Source organism: Pan paniscus, chromosome 1 (assembly GCF_029289425.2).
Source record: "Pan paniscus chromosome 1, NHGRI_mPanPan1-v2.0_pri, whole genome shotgun sequence".
NCBI classification, from domain to species: Eukaryota; Metazoa; Chordata; class Mammalia; order Primates; family Hominidae; genus Pan; species Pan paniscus.
Genome location: NC_073249.2, coordinates 179,379,774 through 179,385,928, shown reverse-complemented (window position 1 = coordinate 179,385,928; position 6,155 = coordinate 179,379,774). Strand labels below are relative to the sequence as shown.

The 6,155-nt window shown below is 54.2% G+C and overlaps 1 long non-coding RNA gene across 1 annotated transcript; it reads right to left on the bottom strand.

The window, feature by feature from the left end:
- Nucleotides 1-1,264: 1,264 nt before the first annotated feature.
- LOC134728899 (uncharacterized) lies at nt 1,265-5,412 on the bottom strand. The gene is made up of 2 exons (XR_010109760.1): nt 1,665-5,412; nt 1,265-1,500 (listed from the first exon to the last, which is right to left on the bottom strand). It is a non-coding gene; the product is annotated as an uncharacterized LOC134728899 (long non-coding RNA).
- Nucleotides 5,413-6,155: the final 743 nt, after the last annotated feature.

Below are 6,155 nucleotides of genomic sequence, written 5' to 3'. Positions count from 1 at the left end.
GCTAATTTTTGTATTTTTACTAGAGGCGGGATTTCACCACGTTGGCCAGGTTGGTCTCAAACTCCTGACCTCAAATGATTCACCCACCTCAGCCTCCCAGAGTGCTGGGATTACAAGGTGTGAGCCACCATGCCCCGCCTGTTGCGTGGTCCTTATGATAATCTAACTAATGCCTGATGATATGAGGTAGAACAGTTTCATCCCAAAATCATTTGCCCACCACCACCTTGGTCTGTGGAAAAAACTGTCTTCCATGAAACCAGACCCTGGTGCCAAAAAGGTTGAGGACTCCTGGTCTATAATAAAATCTACAGACTGAAAAACAAGTAACAAAAACAGATGGAGCTCAGAGCTTCAGGAACACAGAGGTGGGAGTCAGGTGAGCGCAGGAGTGTTGTCAGGGAAAGCATCTCACAAACTTGATGTGTGAAATTAACTAGGAAGGATTAGAAGTGAGCCAGGCAAGAGTGAGCCACCTGCAAAGGTGAAGAGGGAAGAAAGAGGAAATCAGGTGTGAGTAGAGAACAGGAGTTGGAGGTAGGGGCTGGGCAAGCAGGTAGGGGCCAGGCTGCCAGGTATCCTGTGCAGACAAGGACTCTATACACAGAAAGTGATACAGCTCTGAGAAGGCCTCAGGCTACTGAGCAGGTATCACTAGAGCCTCATGCAAATCACACTTCCACCTTTTCCACTAACTGAATTGCAAGCACCAGAAGGCCTCCTGTTGATCTGGGGTCTCAGCAGTGCCCTCTGAGTGTATGAGCAGGAGAGGTTTCTCAGCTCCTCCTTCCCTTGGGTGGTGGTGGTGGATGGGGGAGGGTGGTATTTTCCAGAGTTGAGTCTGTTCCCAGACCTTAGCCCTGCCCACTTGCTGATGTAAGAAATGCAGCCAACCCCTGAAATGTGAAGTCCTTCCAAGTAGCTTGATCTGGGCTGAGGATGGGAGAAAGAAGGGTCTGGCCTCCCAGCACAGCATTGCCCTCCCTGCCTCATCCTGGAGCAATGACCACTCTCTCAGTTTCCTCCTGCATTCCCCGCTCCAGTGTGAAACCTCAATTCAGGTCTCACCCATCAAAGTGAGTTCTCCCCAAATTACCTGCTCCCCATCCAGGTGAGATGAAGAGCACCCTGGCCTGGGAAATGGTGTAGGGTTCTAGTTCCACCTCTGCTACCAGTCTGCTGTGTGATTTTGGGCAAGTCATCCCTCTCTCTGGGTCTCAATTTCCCCATCGGTGAAATTAACTTTGAAAAATCAACAGTCCAATTTTGGAATGAATAACTTCAGTCTTTATTCACTGGGGGGGTGGGGTGGGTTGGGGCAGGGAACGGCATGCCCAGCATGCAACACAAGGCGTGGGTGGAGTGGATTCACAGTCTTTTTGGAGAAGAGCAGGCAGGAAGCAGGTTGGCTGTGCAGTGTGGCCTGAGAATGAGCTCAGAACAGGAAGAGGGGAAGAGGAACTGGGCTGGCCAGAAGGCTTCTTTCTGGAAGAGGCAGGACTGGAGCAGGGATTTTGAAGCGTGGGTACAGGTTGGAAAAAAAAGCAAACATAAGCGAAGAGTGGAGTCCGGAGGTTAAAAGTCTCTGGATAACTTTTCCAAGCGGGTGGAATGGGAGTAGGGTGAGGAAAGGGTGCTTTGTCTCAGAACCAGTCCTTTAGTACCTGACTCTGTGTGGATGAGAGGCTCCTCCAGAGGTCGCTGTTCCCCAGGAATCCATTACTAGCGTCCGCACCGCGAGGCCAGAGCTCCCACTGTTCCCCTGGCTTTGCTTCTATGAGGCTTACGCGGCTCTGCATCTGCCCAGAGGACTCAGGGACCTGGCAATATTTCCGCCCCCACGAGGGTACTTACGGCCTCGCCAGTTACCCTGTCTGGGACTCAGAAGGGTTACACGTGAAGGTGAGCGCATGTCCATGTCTATGGTACACACAGGTCGCTATGGCTCTGCACCCTCCCTCCTGCGCTGCCCCAATTCAGGGCCCGGAAGGGCGTCCTGTTCCCGAGGTGCCACTGTGCCAGCAGGCGGCGTGTAATTGGTAGGAGGGAGGCTGCCGCTGGAGTACTCTTGGCTGTCCCTCAGTGCGATCCCTGCATGAACTCCTTTTCCATGCTACAGTCACAGACCCTCAACCCAGGCGCACCCTCACCCATCCTCATTCCCCACTAGGGTCTCGCTGCTGACCCCGAGCAGGTTTGTCGTCCCCGACCAGGTCGCAAGGCTTCAGACTCTGGGGGGAAGTCGCGGGCCTGAATGATAAGCCTTCCAGGCAGTCCTGGGTCCACTCTGTGGACACCAAGCATGAGGTCTGGAGGGGAGGACACAGGACACAGGATGCAAGACAGGCGCCCGTCACTCAGGGTCGCAATCCGCCATACAGAGCCACTGTTGTCCAGAAGACAGACACATGAGGACAGAGAAAGAGAGGCTCGGCCCAGCGGGCCGAGAAACCCACAAGAGCGCACTTAGACATGAAGTTCTCCTTCCCACATACCTGGAAGCGTCCCCCACTGCCCCTGGCCGCCTCTGCTCTCAAGAGCGTGGAGCCTTCCCTACCACTCCGGGAACTCTGTGATCTTCAGGACCGGCGGGTTTCAAGTGGCGCTGTTTTCGGTCTCTCCTGAGGTCGCAACCCTCTTCCCACGAACAACAGCCCACAGGCTCCGCAGCTCGCCTTGGTCTCAACAACCGCGCAGTACTTGGGTGCTTAAGCGACTCCCCTACCACATAGTCCAGGGCTGGGGGCGGGGGAGATGGGGCTGGGAGGGGACAGTGGCCAGGAGTAGCGGAAAGAGAAGATGTAAATTCACTCTCGAACTTTGCCCGGCAGACGCATGGTGGTTATCTCCGCGCCAGCGCCTGAAGTGGGCAGGTGGGCTTCAGAGTTGAAGGTGCACACACCGGAGCCCCAGTCATTTCTGTGCATGGGGAACATGTCTGAGGTCTGCCTCCGCGGGTCACAGGATCTGGAGTCTCCCGCCTCCCACCTGGGCTAAGGGAGCTGATCGCTTCTGAGCAGCCGAAGATCCGGGTGGAGAAAGGGGCCGGGAGCTGTACCGGCTGAGGCTAGACAGCTATCTCGCTTTGGAGCTGCAGCTAGGTCCAGAGTGGGAAGGAGGCTCGCGCCGGCTTTGCCGCTTTCCCTGAGGGTGTCCAGTTTTGTGAATAAAATTAGAGAAGTCTGCGGGCGTAGTTCCCCAAGCCCAGCTCAGGCTTCCGTTTGCAGCCCGGCGCTGGCCAAGCTCGAACCGCTGGAAAGGGCCGCGTGCAATCGTTCCGCTGTGCCCCAGGACAAACTCCGCTTCAAGCCAGTGCCGCTCTCCGGCAGTTTCCTGATTGACTTAATTAGATCCGCATAATCGCTGGAGGGCTTTTCTTTCCCAGAGCCGAGAACAGCTCATTTATGGGGACCAAAAGGAAGAGAGGGAGAGACGACGCGGACGCCACTGATAGCAACGTACTCTTCGCAAAAAACACTCAGTAACTAGTGGAAAAGCCCAACAGGCATCCCCCTCCGCCCGCCAACGCTTCCTCCCAATTGTTCTGGGCTGCACGAGGGAGATGGCCGGGCCGTGGAACAGATGCAGAAGGAGGCCGGGCACGACTAGAGACGCTGTAACCAAGACCCGCAGAGCCTGTGGCTTCCCGCTCTTTGGCGGCTGCAGCAGGCATGGTGCTGGAGCCCAAGGCTTCTGGGAAAGAGTCCAGGTTTTCGCGGAGGGAGCGACGGACTCACGCGGGATCGCAGGCACTGCGCAAGACGCCGAACAGGCTGAGCCGGCAGGCGAAAGAAGTAAGGGTCACAGAAGAAGCAAAGAAAACGAAATAAATTCCGAATCCCGCGGTGGCCCTTCTCCCAGTCCCCAGTGCGCTTACTCCTGACACTGTTGAAAACAAACTGGCCCAGAACCTTGGAAGGGATGAGAGGCTACTAGAAATCCCTCTATACAGAGAGGAGCTCGGTTAGAGAAACAGCTATTTGGATAAACAGAGGGGTTCTGGGCTGGGAACCCGGACACGTAGGTCCAACCCAGCTTAGCGCCCCTCAAAAGCCTGACAAGTAACATGATCTCCTGGACCTCAGTTTCCGCTCCTGTAAAAAGTATGTATGTGAAGGGTCTGGATTCTCCCTCCCCAACCCTGCAGAGCAGAAGCTGGGGATTCTGTACTCCCCTTCCCCAGTGTAGGTCTCAGTAGCAGTGAATGTGCAGCAAGGCCAGGCAGAGGCAAGGGCTGGCTGCTGTAGCTGCTTGGTAGAACTTCTTCTCTGAAGCAGGAAATTTGGGCAGCAAGTGCCCTGGCTAGTCTCACCCTGACCGAAGCCTGGGGAGCCAGGGGAGTGCTGGCAAGGAAGGAAGCTACTGGTTCCCATTTGCTGTTTTAGAAACGAGGACATTCAGGCCGGGCAGGGTGGCTCACGCCTGTAGTCCCAGCACTTTGGGAGGCCGAGGCGGGTGGATCACCTGAGGTAGGGAGTTTGAGACCAGCCTGACCAACATGGAGAAACCTCCTCTCTACTAAAAACACAAAATTAGCCGGGCATGTTGGTGCATGCCTGTAATCCCAGCTATTTGGGAGGCTGAGGCAGGAGAATCATTTGCACCTGGGAGGCTGAGGTTGTGGTGAGCTGCTGAGATCAGGCCATTTTACTCCAGCAGGGGGGCAACAAGAGCGAAACTCAGTCAAAAAAAAAAAAAAAAAAAAAAAAAAAAAGAAAAAAGAAAAAGAAAAAAAAAAGAAAGAAAAAGAAAAAAAAGAAATGAGGACATTCAGAAGGTGAAATGGAGTAGGATGACGCCAACACTGTTTTTCTCTCCACTTGTTTAGATACTAGCAGAGTTGAGCTGGGTTGGAGTTGGTGTGTGGTCCATGGTGTGGGGTATCTGTGAGTGGGGTTCTGGGAGTGTGAGACAGATATCCATGTAGTCAAGAGCAAGCTTGAGGTATGTGTAGGGTTGCCAGATAAAATAAATCTGCTAAATCTAGCAACCCTAGGTATGTGAGTTTCCTTGGACTCATGTAAGAAGCTTCTCTCCAAGACCTTTTTCCCCGGACAGTCTGTCACCCAGGAAATTCCAATTCCAGGGCTACTAGTCCCTGTCCAATTTGCTGTCCATGGTTTGAGGACGAGATTTCTCTTTTTTCCAATGACAGTTTATGCTGGAACAGCACATTAAATGGATCCCCTTGGTCAGAGGTCCCAGAGGGGGCCCAGGCGACTTCCTCTCAAAGGACATGAGTAGTCAGACCTGCCTTCCATTTTTTTCTGCCCTTACCTTGGGGGGATGAAGAACTCTATTTTGAGGATTCTGTGAAAAGGGTTGCAACCCAACTCTGTTCTATTTCTTTGCAGGAGCCTGGGTGAGTTCTTTCTCCCTATCCTGGGCCTCTGTAGCTCCATCTGTGGAACGGGAGAGTTGGATTAACACCAGGCTATCCCGTAGATTGGAGGCTGCTGTTAGATGAAACTGCAAAGTGTCCTCAGTACCCTTTCCTAAATGGCCTAGAATATGGCTACACTTATACATCAGTTCTGAGGTGGGTGTTACTAGCCTCATTTTTACAAAGGCAGAAACAAAGCGCAAAGAACCTTGCCCAAGGTGACAGACAGGGTAAGTAGTGAAGGCAGGATTGGAACCCCAGGAGCCTGACTTAAGGTCGCTGCTCTTAACTACTATGCAGACCAGGAAACTGAGGCTCCGAAGCGGGGAAGTCACCTAATGAGGGTCACACAGCCTTGCTACAGCGGAGGCAGCTGGGATTCCGGCCTCGCACGCCCGAGCTTTGGCCACTGTGCGGCGCTGTCGGGGCAGCAGCCCAGGCATCCGCTCAGTTCCTGCTCACGTCCAGCGCCCATCTCCCCTTCCGTGCCCCAGAGGCTGAAATGGGCCCAATCTGTGTTGAAGCTGCTTGTTTCTGGGTCCTGGAGGGAGGCCGGGGGAGAAAGAGGTCTAATAGGATGGGCAGGAACCCGGCTAGCGAGAAACAAGGCACAGGGCCAACCTTAGTTGCACAAGACTTTTGAGAGATGAAGGCAACACTTGGTGGAGGTCAGGGTTCACTGAGGGGGTGTCGGGCAGGGGGCGGAGGAGGTCCTGCCGCCTGTCGGTGGGGCCCAGAACCCTGGGAGCCAGGAAGGTGGGGGGTGTCCAGT